Genomic DNA, 16,154 nt, shown 5'->3' on the forward strand with positions numbered 1-16,154 from the left:
ACAACTTGCAAATCAAGTTTTGTCTATCATTCGGAGTTTTAGGGTCACCATATTCCCAGAAAGGATCCAATTTCCTTGGCATGTTTGTTTTTGAATTTTGAATTTGCAAACCTATGGAAAAATAAGGATTAGGAAATAGGAATTTAGGATTACATAAATGATAATAGTAAATAGTAAATACAAATTACAATTTAGCATTTGCAAAATTACAAGCTAATTATTTCCAAAATCCCAATTTGAATTTCTAAACCCAAAAAACAATGAAAAATCAAAAAAAATAAACAATGTTTAAAGAAAATGAGAAAATAAAAATCAAAAATTGGTTCTCATAGTCATAACAAATAACCCATCCCAAATCAATGAAAAATTTCTAAAAATTCTTTAAAAACAATGAAAAACAAAGTTTTTAGAGAACCAAAACAAAAAAAAATTAATCTACATACCTGGTTTATGGACAAATTCGCGATCTTGGCTTGGATTCCTCCTAAAATCGGCTCCCACAAGCGACGGCAACCCTCTCCCTCCCTTCTTCTCCTTCTCCTCCTTCTCCTCCGCGGCGGACTGCTGAATGAATAAACAAAAAATCGATTTTACATATAAAACCCCCGCTGCCCGCGCCTCCCGCGATTTTTTCCTTAAAAATCGCGATTTTTTCGAAAAAATCGCGATTTTTTCGATAAAAATCGTTAAAAAAAATTTCCGCCGATTTTTTGGATAAAAATCGCGATTTGAATCGGCATTTTGAAAAAATCGCGATTTTCCGATTTTATCGCGATTAAATCGCGATGTGTGCAACACTAGTCCTTCTAAGACTATTGTTGTCTTGGATTAACACATCCTCAAGGAATTTCCTCTTCAACTACTCTTACCTATTGGATGCCCTACCACATCCTCAAAGAGTATCAGAATTCAAATGCTTACCCAATCCCTCCATCCTTTCTTCATGCAATGAAGACAAGAATTATGTGTCTATCTCTCCCTCTCAACTAGGGAGGATTTACTCATTCCTATAAAAGGAATATACCCAAGTTCCCTCTTACCTAGGGACTTGCCCAAGCTCCATCTTAACTGGGACTCGTTATCAACAATAGCTATCAGCTTCTTTGGTGAAGATCATCGTACTATCAGCTGCTTGTAGGGCTCCTCATTTCAGTATCATGTCATGAACTTCAGTTTCTTCATCACGAAGCTTTCATCTTCTAAATCTTCTTCGTGAGGCATCAACCATCTTCTTCATCACTTCCTTTTTACAAATCATAGGGTTGAACCAATAGTCATGTCATCCTTTTCTTCATCGGAGAGTGGTTTTCTAGTCATCATTTCGCTTTCCTTCATACAATTACCTTTTCCAAGTCATGTTTCTTTCAAGATCTTCCTTCCAATCTCATGAGTACTAGTTGTAGGTGACTTTCTATAACCCTCCTTCGGTAGCATGTAACAACCCAACCAAATGCTTTCAAGAATCAAAATTAACATTAAATCAAAGTTGCCTTTTTATGATGACCTTTTGTCATGACATCAGCGTCTAGTAGCATCAACATCCTTTCACATATTGTATGAATCCATCTCCAAGACATATATTCCCAAGGTTCTCCTTTTCCAACATACACATCAGGGTCTTCATACCTTCTCCATGGAGATGTCATAGCTAGTCCTTCTAGTTATCGAATGTTGATCGCTTATCTTATCTCATGTGTCTATAGATACATTTTTCATGAACTCTTCCTTCACCTTCTTCACATATTGATTTCACATGATCTTCTTTACATGGTTCTATTGTCATAGGAACCAGGATTGTCAACCACCTCATATTCTTCATGAGGTCATATTTTGTTGATTTCATCTTGTCAATATGTGTAAGAGTTCAAGGCACATTGTCTACATGCCTTTATGCATCATTCTAATGGAAGAGTTTATTTTTCTTCAATCGTGCTCATAAGATAGAGCATTCAACCATTCTAACTATATGATGACATGACTTTATCTATCAAAATATACATACCCCTTCCTCCTTTTGGTCATCTAGACTTCCTTCTAGCAGCTTCCTTTCCTTGCTTGAAGATGAAAGTACTTCGACCAACTTGACATGTTGCACATCTTTGTCATCATACCCTACGAGTGGATCCCAAACAAGGTGAAGTGTGAACTATCTGTGAGCCACTTGTTTCTTCTAAGTAGAGGTGAACCTTCTCATGAAGATTCTAGTGGAGAATCTCGATGATCCTTATTCTGCAAATGCTCCTTTCTAATAATGATGATGTATGATGATCACTCTTTATCTTCTATTTTGCTAGATGACTTTCTCCAACCATATAGACTGCTACCTTGACTGACCTTCCATACTTTTATGATGAAGTCATCTCTATCTTAGTTATAATTCATCCTATCATACTTGTGATTCTCTCTATCATCACTGCCATCTTCTATAACTGAAAAGGACTAAGTGAAGGAAGTTATCTTAGTCATAGTAGAGATATTTCACTTCTCCTTTGATTTCTTCTTTTCTGGTTCCATTTCTTCGATGACATGGGCTTCATTTCTTTCGTTTCTCTTCATGTTGTCCTTCTTGAGTTTAGGACAATTTCTTTTGAAATGCCCATAACATTGAATCTTTGACATGTTGATCTTCTTCCTTTTTCGAGGATCAAACTTTCCAAAATTCCCTTTCTTTCTAGCCATGGCAGCATTTTCTTAAACTTGTTCATTTGATCCAACATCGCTTTTTGCCATTAACCTAGTTTCTTCAATCTTACATAATGACCAAAGTTCACTGAATGGAGTGGCTTCCTTCTTTCCATAAATACTTGATACAAAGTTGCCCCATTCATAAAGTAGTGCATTGAGCACAACAATGGTCATTTCTTTATCAGACATTATTTCTCCTAGTTCTTGTAGTTGATCTCTTATTTGTGACACCCTCATAAGTTAGGAGGTTACCCCTTCTTCCTTTGATACCTTCATCTTGTATATTTCGGTTCTAAATGATATAACTTCTCCTGATGTGCTTACAGAAAACAATTTTACCAACATTTCATAGATTTCTTTTGATGTTTCCATTTTTGCCACATAAAGGATGAGGTAATCCCTGATTGATTCTATGAGGATTCTTTGAGCCCTTATTTCCCCTTTCATATACTTTGACAATGCTTGAGATTGCTTTGATAAGGCTTGGAGATTGAACCCTTAGCATATTCAATAACTTCATTCTCTATGAGGATCAAATCTATCCTCTTCTTCCATGCAATGACCCAACAAGTTTGTTGCTCTCCTTGCAGAATGAAGGCATGTTGATTGTAGATTTAGACATAAATATAAAAATACTTACTTGTCAAGTAAAGACGCTCCTTTGATAATGATATCTTCAACTTGATGTCTTCTTTCTTCAAAGAAGACAATGCTTCTTTTTCAAGAGAGGGAGATTTCCTTGTTGCCTTGATTCCTTTGATGATGAAGTGCTCTTCTTGCTTCCTTTGAATGATGATTGTAGAATATGTGAGCTTCCCAAGAATGCTTCAAAATTAGGGTCCTTCTAGAATGGAGATCGGGTCTTTGAGGTCTCTTCTTCTACAAGTTGTGATGATGTGATATATGTGATGTGATGGGTATTCCTTCTTGATGCTCTTTGTTTTCCTTGAAGGATTGATGTCCTTGAAGCTTCTTAGTTTCCCTTGATGATCTCTTTGTGCTTGGCCCTTAAGTATTCTCCTTCACTTGGATGATCTTCTTCAAGTTGCCTTTCCTTGTTATTGTCACCTTAGCTCTGATACCATGTTGAGAAATCTAAGGCAGTTAGATTAGGTAATTTTTTTGATAACTGCTTGTGATGTATTTTTATTTAACTTGATTAGCTTAGTCTTTCACTTGATTATTATTAGTGTTCTTATCAAACAACTACCAAACTATGAAGATCAATGAGACAAGAGGACACAAGATGTAGGTTGTAACTGTTGAGAAATCAATGCAAGTAGATTAGGGTTTGATTCCTCTTTCTTGATAATTACTTGTGAGCTATGTTGGCTATTTTTACTTCTTTATTATCTTATCTTCCATCAAGAAATTACCATATTATGTGTGTATGAAGATCACAAAAACACAAGACACAAGATGTAGGCACTATGCCAGGGCAAAACCCCTCTCGAGGGGAAAACCCAGTCAAAAATTATCTTCCTTCAATAGTTTTCTTTGAGACTCTTCAACCTAGACATAGACCAAACCTTCCCTCCACACCAAGTCAGCCCTTTCAAATCTTCGACCCCTTTGCAACGATACTTCCACCCCAACAACTTCGACTATGCAGTAACTTACAGTATCAGGAAACAATTCGCAGCAGCAACACTTGGAAGACTTCGATCTCCCAAACTAGGGCACGAAAGAGAGAGAGTAGCACCAAAACTTTGATTTCTTCCTTCTCTTTGACCTTGACCCAACTCGCACTCCTTTTGGCTTCCTTGATCCACTTCGCACTTTTTCTGGCTTCTAGAGAGATATCGAACTAGCTTGAGATGAGATGCTCCAAATGAATTCGATCTCCTTCCTTTTATAGGCTCCAGGTGAGGTCGAATAGGTGTCCTTTAGGCCGACTTGATCTCCATTAGGCCGACTTGGTGTGGAGGTTACATAAATCATATTTTACTCAATAATAAACCTTTTTACATGATTCCAAAGCCCAAGAAGGGTCTCTTTAATTGTACAATGACTCTATTGACTCAATATTAATCCTAGGAGTCCACAATGGGGACTTTGACTAATATAATGATGACCCAAGCATGAAACCCATACTCTAATAAGCTATTGTAACAATAATAAAAATTGTTTTGAGAAATACATTTTATGAAGACCAAACCTTTGTTACATTCTTCTACACTCCCTCTTAACTAGGGAGGTATTCATAATATACAAATATAATGGAAGATCTCAAACTATATGAACAATGAAGAGTTTAGGCACCGCAATGCCATGGACTAGATTCCTGACCAGGGCAATCTATCCATTGGTCTCTCCACAATTTAGGCATCGCAATGCCACGAACTAAATTCTTGACCAGGGCAATCTATCCAAGTGGGACTAAGGTGGACTCAAGATTTCAGCCTCTCTAGGTACCAGTAGGCTTACTTGTTAACCACCAACCCAGGGACCTAGGTTTGTATCCGAGGTGGAAGCTCTACGACCAATGCCACCCTCCCTATTTTTGGACCTACGTTTCAACACAAAGTGTCAGCGAGATGTCCTCCCATGCAATGCTTCACTGGCAAAGCCTCAACAAGTCTCTTCCAATCTCTTACAATCAGCAATATCTACTAAACCAAGCATGTTTTTTAGATATTCAAACTTCTTATTGGGAAGAGACTTTGTTAGTACGTCTGCTACCTGTTCATCTATCAAGATATACTCCCACATCACGATCCCATCCTGCACCAAGTTCCTAATAAAGTGGAACTTATTGTTGATATGCTTCGTTCCAGCATGAAACACGGGATCTCCAGACATTTTAATACAACTTTGATTATCACAATTAATCATAGTAGGATCCAAAAGCTTCTCAAACAAATCTGTCAGAAGCTTCCTCAACCATACAGCCTCCTTTCCTACTTCGCATGCAGCCCCATACTCTGCTTCAGCACTACTCAAAGCAACAGGATCTTGTTTTCTACTCATCCAGGAGATCATGGCAGATCCCAAACTAAAGCATCCTTTGGTAGTGCTTCTTCCATCGGTCTCACTGCCACCCCAATCAGAATTTGTGACGCCAATCAACTTGACTTCCTTACTATCATACTTCAGGCGGTGATGTATAGTGCCACGAAGATACCTCAATATGTGTTTGGCAGTTATCCAATGATCATGACGAGGCTCCTACTGAAACTGAATAAGAATATTTACTACAAAACATATATTGTTGATTTGGGGTAGCATCAGATTTGCTCTAAGCCTCAAATTTTGCAAGAAGGCTTGAGCACATGTATTCCAAAGAACCCAGAAAGTGTTTTCGGAAATTCCACCCATAAATGATTTTATTTTTTAATGGGGTTCCTAAGTCTAAACTTACGAAAATTAAAATATTAATGGGTATTAATCTAATCGGGGGTGAAACTTCTAGAAAAAGCCATGGATCAAGTCAAAACGATATGAGCCTTCGATTATGTTTTAATTTAGGCCGTTGGTTGTACAACAGGAAGATATAAGAAGGGACTTGAGGGTCATTTGGAAAACACACAGAGAGATTGAGAAAATCAATTTTCTGAGGTGAGAAGTTCTCAGGAAGAAAATCGATTGAGGAGATCTTGTAGTAGAGGGGCAATGAGAATCCGGGAGAAGGAATTTTTAAAGAGTACAAGGCAAAGAGAGGACAAAAAGACATCCAGAAGAAGGCTTACGCAGTGCTGACGCAGAGGCAACAGTCAGTGAGGGGAAGTTGAGTTTCTGCTAAGGGAAGTCGAAGTTCAGTTGCCGGAAGCTAGGGTGAGTCTGGGAGGCAGGAAAGTCGATTTCTAAGCCAGCAGAGGATCCAGAGCAAAGAGGCAGCGTAATACCCAGGAGGGTTGACACAGAAGCTGCCCAGGGTGATGCAGTTCTGCGCAGAAGCCACGTAGAGGGTGACGCAGAGCCTCCAGAGCTAACGGATCAGTCATTGATTCTCCAGTGACAGGGTGAGATCATTTCACCTGTCTTTTGTTCAGTATTCTCTCTATAAAGGATTGCTAGTGGAGCATCCTAGAATTGTACTCAAAATTTTCTCCTGCATAATAATAAACTCTCAGAGTTGTTGCACCAGTTTTCTCGCATTGGGTTTTTTCAGGGACTATTTGTCCAAAAATAAATGTGTCCTATGTGTGTATTTTTCTTTCTTGCTTAGTATTTTGTTTCCGCATATATATAAATTAAGTGAAGGCTACAAATATATTTACTTCAAAATTTACCGTAGAAGACAATAAATAACATACATGACTTGATCAAGTAGGAGAAGTAACATCAGTTTGTTGCAATAGGGATTCCAGCTTAGGAATTCTCACATATATCTGGCCTAGTATTTACCAGATACATTAGGGAGCCCACCAACTGATGATGGGAGGTAGGATCCACAAGACTTGAGTCAGAAGCCCTCAACGTCTTGAGATCGGTAATCATAGTAGTAGTCATAGGCTCCGAATCCATCATCCCGAATTTCTGCAACAACTTGATGATGTACTTTCCTTGCCCCAAATATATCTTCCCAGGTTTCTACCATACTTCTAGACCCAGGTAGTAGCGCATCAGTGGCACAATTAACACCCATTATTCAATGAATTCATATTTATTATTATTAAAAAGATAGAAGATGGTTACAAATTGAGGGAGGCACTTGGCTTTATACCGCCTTGGGTGCCTCTTAGTGAAAGATCATGCCCTTTGCCTAATAACTACTTAACTAACTAATTTTTATATAACATTGCCTTCCTCCCAAAAAATGCTTTGTCCTCAAAGCATACGTAACGAAGGATGTTGTTGACGAAATGCTTCAGTCTCCCAGGAAGCTTCTTCTTCTGGTAAGTCCTTCCACTTGACTAAGTATTCCTTGATAAAACGAGATCGAAGCTTCTTTTCTCTGGTGGCTATGATACCTTTTGGTTATAAAATGACCCTTCCTTCATCTTCTAAGGATGGAAGCGTTGTTTGTGTTGATTGATGGTCGCCCAATGCCCTTTTGAGGCAGGATACATGGAAGAAGTTGTGAACACGGCTTTTAGCCGGAAGGCTTAAACTATATGAAACTTGGCTAATCTTTTTGTTGATCTGGTATGGTCCATAGAACTTTGGTGCCAATTTATTTTTTCCTTTTTGTTTCAAGGGCAATTGCTTGTATGGCTGGAGCTTGACAAATATCTCTTTCGGTTCTGTTTCGGTCAGCTTGTTGCTACGGTTTCTTACATTATTTAAATTTTCTTTTAGGGTTTGGATGATTTTTTGGGTTTCTTCTAGTTGGTTTTTAACAGCTGGTAGATTTGTCTGGACAGTAGCTAGATCCTTCCATTTTGGAGGTTCGTACCCATACAAAGCTTGGAATGGAGTCATTTTTGCTGATGTATGAAAAGTAGAATTATACCACCATTCAGCGAGATGCAACCACTGAGCCCACTTATTTTGTTTTTCTGTAGCATAACAACGTAGGTAGGCTTCCAACATTTATTGACAACCTTCGTTTGTCCATCTATTTGAGGGTGGTAAGCGGAACTCATATTTAGGTAGGTTCCTATATGGTTGAACAACTCTTTCCAAAAATTACCTTTAAATTTGGCATCTCGATCACTCATAATGACTTTCGAAAAACCGTGTAATTTATAAATATTTTTGCAGAATATCTGAGCGATTTGTTTAGCTGACTATGATTTGGTGAGTCTGTCGACTACTATGAAAATCTTATCCTTGCCTTCAGATACAAGTAATCCCTCAATAAAGTCCATTGATATTTCTTCCCATTTCTGATTCAGAATATTTAAGGAGTGAAGTAATCCAAGTGTCCTAATATTTTCACTTTTATTTCTTTGACATGTATCACATTCCGCTACATACTTTTGAATATCGCGACTCATCCCTTTCCAAAAGAATGATTGACGTGCATTGTAGTAAGTTTTAAAGAATCCTACATGTTCGGCTGACAGTGAATCATGTGACTCCTTGAGTATCTTGGATTTAAACTTACAGTTTGAATCCAGATAGATTCTTCCTTTGTACCATAGAATGTCGTTCTTCCATTCAAATTTTGAGTTGTCTAGAAGTTTATTGATTATTGCAGTTATTTTTGGATGCTTAGCATACTCACTTCGAATCTCATTAAGCCAATCATGAACAACAACCGAGACAGCAAGTAGTGTTGGTTCTTCGTCTTTCCTAGACAGGGCATCTGCTACTACATTGTCTTTTCCCCTTTTATGTAGTATCTCCATGTCAAAGGTGGCAATTTTTTCGATGCATTTTTGTTGTTCTTCAGAAAGTGTTTTTGGTTGAAGGAGGTGGTGGAGACTGTTATGGTCTGTTTGAATGGAGAACTTACTTCCCAAAAGATATTGTCTCCACTTAGCCAGTGCATGCATAATAGCGAGCATTTCCTTGTTGTATGTGGACTTAAGACGTTCTCTTTATTGAGCTTCCTACTTTCAAAAACTATTGGATGCCCTTCTTGCATTAACACTGTGCCTATACCGAATCCGAAAGCATCACACTCGATGATAAATGGTTTAGAGAAATCTGGAGTTGCCAATATCGGGGCATTAGACATAACTTCCTTCAGTTCTTCAAAACACCTTCCCGCTTCCTCATCCCATTGAAATGAATTCTTCTTTAAAAGGTTCGTTGGAGATGCAGTTATATGTGCATAGTTTTTAATAAATCTTCGGTAATATCCAGTCAATCCTAAGAACCCTCTTAGCTTGGATATATTCACTGGTTTGGTCCATTCCTTTATAGCTTTGATTTTATTAGGGTCCACTTTTACGCCTTCATGGGATATAATATGTGCGAGGTATTGTACTTCCTCCATTCCAAAGGTGCGTTTGGATTTTTTTGCGTAGAACTGATGCTCTTTCTGTAGTGTAAGAACTTTATCCAAGTGTTGTAAGTGCTCCTTCCAAGTTTTATCATCAAAGAATACTAATACAAACTTCCTAAGATATGGACGGAATAACTCGTTCATAGTGGCTTGGAATGTTGTTGGTGCATTGGTTAATCCAAATGGCATTACTTTAAATTCATAGTGACCTTCGTGTGTTTGGAACGTCGGTTTTGGTACGCCTTCCAATTTGATTCTGATTTGGTAATAGCCTGACCTAAGTCCAATTTTGAGAAGTATTTTGCGCCATATAGTTCATCAAACATTTCGTCGATAAAGGGAATTGGGAATTTGTTTTTAATCGTTATTTTGTTTAGTCCTCTATAATCAATGCATAGCCTGAATGATCCGTCCTTCCTTACCAATACCACTGGAGCAGCATACATACTCGTACTTTTCATAATGATCCCACACTTTAAAAGGTCTTGGATTAAACCTCTCAATTTTCGTCTTTTGGTGATGTGGATATCGATACAGCTTGATGTTGACAGGGTCTGACCCTGATTTGACTTCTATTGTATGCTCAATTTCCCTGTTAGGAGGCATTTTCATAGGCAGGTCTTGGAATATCTTTCCATGCTTCTGAATTAGATCTTGTATCTCTGGTGACTCTTTGTTGATCATGTTTGCAGATAACATTTCCAATTGGTGACATTGTACTACATAAGCTGGTGCTCCTTTTCGAATCATCTTCATCATCTAAGATGGCAATACGATTTGATTCTCTGGTGCTTGGGATCCGTATAACTTGTACGTCTATCCTTCCTAGTTAAAGCTTATGAACTGTACTTGATGGTTGGCAGAATTAGTGCCTAGAGTTCATAGCCATTGGATACCTAAGACCACATCTACTCCACCTAATGGTACTGTGAAGAACAGGGATTCTAAATTAAAGTCTTGAATCTGCAATTTGACCTGATGGCATTTCCCTACCTTTTCGATCTTCTTACCATCGGCTACCATCACCTTCATGTTGAGTGAGGGAAATGAGAAAATGTTGAGTCTCTTTGCCACGATTGCATCTAAAAACTTGTGGGTGCTATTGGAGTCGATGAGAACCACTACGTTGTTCTTCTTTATATGTCCTTTCAATTTTAGAGTCTAGGGTTGTGATATACCTATCATAGCTGATAGTGACACTTGCGAAATACTTCCGTTATCTAATTCTGGAGAGAATTCTAAGGCAACTTCTGTTTCTTCTATGTCTGAATCATCACTGTTGGAATCATTAGTTGCTTCACAGTTATATAGGTTCTTTGATTCTTTTCCTTTTGCACACCTATGTTTAGGGTCCCACTTCTCGCCACAGCATTTGCATTTGCCTTCTTTTATCCTTTGCATTTCCATGTTAGATTTTTCGCCTTCCTGAAGATGTGGTCGAACATATCTTGTATTATCCGTATTCACAGACTAGGGCATTCTTCGTCTCGAATATACTTTTTCCGGTTTTGACCACAATATCTATTCAAATTTCTTTTCAGTAGCTTTTTCTTTTTGTCTTGCTACTTTTATTGACGTAATGTCATGAAGCTCAAGTTCTACTGGTAGATGAGTTTTAAGTCTAGAGATGTATGATTGAATTAGACGAGATACTGATAACCCAGGTACTCGTGTTGCTAAGGTCTCCCATTCTCGAGTGTACTCATCCACATTTCCTTTTTATCGCAATCTGATGAGTGTTGAAAAGAACTCTTCTTCTTTCACGCCTTGGAATCTTTTAAAGAATGCATCCTTAAATTTTCTCCAAATAATAGCGATTGTCGTCGTCTTCCACCACATATACCAATTATATGCTTCGCCTTCCATTTTTATGGAAGCGTGTCTAATCTTTTCGTCATCATTGTCGATGTCGTAAATCTCGAAGTATTCTTCTGCTTTATTCAGCCACGCAACGATGCATTTTTGGTTACCATCGAATTTGGGAAGCTTGATTTTTGCTCTTCGTTGATACATCGCTAACAGTGGAGCAAAAAGAGAGTATTGATTGGTGAATGTATTCCAGAGCTGCTTATTTGAAAAAGTCACATTACTATTTCCTTGATGGTGCGTGGATGATTTTTTTGGAGACTCTGCTTTTTCACGAGAATCTAATGAATTGTGTTGTTTATTAACTCCATCATCTTGGAGTAGCTGTTTGGGTGTAACCTTCATCCTGTCACACAAAATGCTCTGCAATGACATTGTCTGATTATGATCCATTTCAGATTTGATATGGTTCTGCCTGAGCTATAGTTCTATCTGATTTGTCGTATCCTGAAGCTTCTTGATATCGTCGAAATGCCCAATAACCTTACTCTCGAGATCGACTAATTTTTGGTTGAAATCATCGGAGTGGCTAGTAATCTTATTCTCCAGATCAATCATTTTTTTGCTGAAATCGGTCATTGTCATCGACGACATTGAACGGGTTTGCAGGGGTATATATTTGTCCCCAATCGTGACCTTATACGGTGCGTCCCTCCGGCAGGTTGAATAACCCACGACGTCAAGGAATGCGGCCAGTGTTGGCGGAGACCGATAGCTGACCGGAACACTTGGCACTGTGCGGAGGGGTGTTTGAAGACTGCGGACAGGTGCGGAGGGCGAACAGAACTAGGATGGAGTAATGGGGGAGTAATATTGTGGACAACAGGACAAGGCGGAAATAGCCGCAAGTGTTTGAGACGGTGGGACAACGATGGCAACCGGTGCAGTCGGGATGATGATTGGTGGAGAACAGAGGAACGTGACAGGAGTAGCGTCAAATAGGTGCAGGGATGGTTGAAAAGATCGAACAGTAGTAGTTTGTGTGCTAATCAGACCGGATGGCCCAACAGCAGCAGCATCTTGGGAGAGAACCCTCTGATACCAAATGGCACAATTAACACCGATTATTCAACGAATTCATATTTATTATTATTAAAAAGATAGAATATGGTTACAACATGAGGGAGGTCCCTGGCTTTATACCGCCTTGGGTGCCTCTTGGTGAATGGCTATGATCTTTGATCATGCCCTCTACCTAATAACTACTTAACTAATTTTTATATAACAATCAGTCCTAGATCCTTCATCTCAAATTCAACTGCCAACATCTTCTTGCATTCTTGAATTCTTTGCTCCACACCTGTGATGAATAGATCATCCACATATAGTAGAATAATGACAAGCTCATTATTCACGACCTTGATGTAGAGATTTGGATCAGCATAACTCTTTATGAACCCAATTCTAAGGAGATATGCACCCATTCTTGCATACATTAGGGCCTTCTTGAGTCTACAAACATGAGAGTCCCTACTATTAACTTCAAAACCTTCGAGTTGTTCAAAATAAACTTCCTCATCAATGGTCCCATTCAGAAATGCGCTCTTCACATCCATTTGATGGATATTCCAACCCATTGTAGCAGCCAATGAAACCAAAGATCTAATGGTAGTGTACCTTGTTGTGGGTGCAAAGGTTTCTTCATAATCAATGCCTTCCTTTCGAGAGAAACCCCTTGCAACGAATCTAGCTTTGTACTTGTCTATACTTCCATCAACAACATCTTTGATTTTATATACCCATTTGGAGGTCACCACTGATTTGTCACTAGGTCTAGGAACGATTTTCAAAACCCCATTCTTCACAATGGATTGACATTCTTCCTACATCGCTTTCTTCCAAACCTCTTGATGAGCAACTTCCTTGAATGTAGATGGTTCAACTTCAAATAACTTCGTTATATATGCAACATAAGCAAAATATCTCTTCGGTCTTTTACTTTCCCTGAAGGCTCCTTTCGCAACTTCATGTCCTTCAGCATCTTCTAATGTATCTTTTAACCAATTTGACCTTTTCCTTGTGGTTGGGATGATCACAGATTGAATGGGCTCACTTGGTCCTTCTTCTTCTTCTTGATTTGCAGTAGGGTTTTCATGATGATCTTCTTCTTCTTCAAATATTGGAACTTCTTCGTCATCGGAATCAATAGGAATATACTTTGATTTATTTTAGGCTTGATTTTCATCGAATATGACATCCCTGATTACTTCAATATGTCTTCCTTCCTTAATGTAGATTCTATATGCTTTTGAGGAGAGACTATATCCAACAAATATTCTCTTTATACTAGTGGAATCCAATTTCTTTTGCTTGTCCTTTAGAATATGGATGTATGTTGGACTTCCAAAGATTCGGAAGTGATTGACACTTGGTTTCTTTCCTGTGAATACTTCTTCGAGTGTTATATTATTAAGACTTCTATGAGGACTTCTATTTTGAATGTACACGGTTGTCATTGTTGCTTCTCCCCAGAAGAATTTTAGTAGGTCTTGATCAAAGAGCATTGTTCGAATGTCTTCTTCAATTGAACTATTCTTCCTTTCAGCCACTCCATTTTGTTAGGGATTATAGGGAACAATGAGCTCCCTCTTAATTCTTGCTTCCTTGCAATGTGCAATCAATTCCTTAGAAGTGTATTCCCCACCATTGTCGGACCTTAGAGTTTTTATCTTATTTCGGTTAGGGTTTCCACTTTGGATCTAAACTCCTTGAACTTTTCAAATACTTCGTCTTTTGTTTTGAGAAGGTAGAGCCATGTCTTTTTAGAATGGTCATCAATGAACGTTACATAGTAGAGATGACCTCCAAGTGATTTGTCAGACATTGGCCCACACACATCAAAATGAATGAGGTCTAATATCTCTTTAGACCTAGTTTCACTATTAGGAAATGGCTTTCTTGTATGTTTTCCCAAAGAGCATCCCTTGCACACAACTTCATGATCTAACTTCATATTGGGGAAGCCATGAACCAATTGATTAAGAGTAGGGATAACCTTATAATGCAGATGACCATACCTCCTATGCCATAGCTGAATGGGATTGATCTCCACGTGAACCAAAGCTTGAGGATTTGGTGTAATAACTCTATAAAGGCTTCCTTCACAAACTCCAATAACCCTAGATTTATCAATGCTAGAGTCTTTCCCCAAACCAATACTTTTCCATCAACAAAAGCAACTCTATCCCCTTTATATTCTAAACAAGAAATAGAACGAAAAATCTTTTTCAAACCTAGAACATATAGTATGTTGTTGATGTGCAACTTCGCTCCATTTTCTAGCTTCAACGATGTTGATCCCAGGCCTCAAACAGCATAGATTTTGTTGTCACCCAATTCCACTACATGAGAATATGGTTCCTTTGATAGTGTATGAAGTTGTTTACTTTCTCCTGTCATGTGCCTTGATGCTCCACTATCAATGATCCATGCATTATCATCACTAAGAGAACCTGTAAGAGCAGCTAAGAACCCTTGATTTTTGACCTTGTTGAATAAGTGGTGGATGACCTTCTTGATCCATCTTCAGCAGTGTTGATACCCATTTTCATATAGTTTATCAAAGAGGGAGAATCCATGTCCATTCCTTTTGAGCCAACAAGGTGATCTTCAACCTTAACTGACCTTAGCTCTGATACCATGTTGAGAAATCAATGCAAGAAGATTAGGGTTTGATCCCTCTTTCTTGATAATTACTTGTGAGTTATGTTGGATTCTTTTACTTCTTTATTATCTTATCTTTTCTCAAGCAATTGCCATATTATGTGTGTATGAAGATCACAAAAACACAAGACACAAGATGTAGGCACTATGCCAAAGCAAAACCCCTCTCGAGGGGAAAACCCAATCAAAAATTCTCTTCCTTCAATAGTTTTCACTCTTCAACCAAGACATAGACCAAACCTTCCCTCCACACCAAGTCAGCCCTTCCAAATCTTCGACCCCTTTGCAGCAGCACTTCCACCCTAGCAACTTTGACTAGGCAGTGACTTACGGCATCAGGAAGCAACTGGCAGCAACAACACTTGGAAGACTTTGGTCTCCAAAGCTAGGGCACGAAAGAGAAAGAGAATAGAACCAAAACTTTGATTTCTTCCTTCTCTTTGACCTTGACCCAACTCGCACTCCTTTTGGCTTCCTTGATCCACTTCGCACTTTTTCTGGCTTCTAGAGAGATATCGAACTAGCTTGAGATGAGATGCTCCGAATGAATTCGATTTCCTTCCTTTTATAGGCTCCAGGTGAGGTCAAATAATGTCCTTTAGGCCGACTTAATCTCCATTAGGCCTTCTTGGTGTGGAGGTTACATAAATCATATTTTACTCAATAATAAACTTTTTTACTTGATTCCAAAGCCCAAGAAGGGTCTCTTTAATTGTACAATGACTCTATTGACTCAATATTAATCTTAGGAGTCCACAATGGGAACTTTGACTAATATAATGATGACCCAAGCATGAAACCCGCTTTAATAAGTAATTGTAACAATAATAACAAATTCTTTTGACAAATACATTTTATGAAGACCGGACCTAGTTACATTCTTCAACAGTAAGCCAAGGCCAAAGCCTCTCCTCTTGAGAGGAAAACCCACAAGAATTCTTCTCTTCTTATAGAATGTTCGGATAACAAATTCCAAGACCTATGGCCTTTGAAAGAGATCCCTCCAAGACCAAGTCAAACTTCTCCTTGAAGAACTTCTTTCTCACAAAGTCAACCCAAGTCAAACTTGCCTCTTAGCATCTGCAACTTCTCCTATGCTCAG

The 16,154-nt window shown here is 38.5% G+C and overlaps 1 protein-coding gene across 1 annotated transcript in view; it reads right to left on the reverse strand.

Annotated features, from left to right (window-relative positions):
* Positions 1-16,154, reverse strand: part of LOC149183976 (trans-Golgi network-localized SYP41-interacting protein 1-like) — a 102,650-nt gene that overhangs the window by 35,758 nt on the left and 50,738 nt on the right.

Source organism: Pinus tabuliformis, chromosome 3_2, assembly GCF_031772625.1.
Source record: "Pinus tabuliformis cultivar Carrire ecotype Pingquan chromosome 3_2, CPIR1, whole genome shotgun sequence".
Classification (NCBI taxonomy): Eukaryota; Viridiplantae; Streptophyta; class Pinopsida; order Pinales; family Pinaceae; genus Pinus; species Pinus tabuliformis.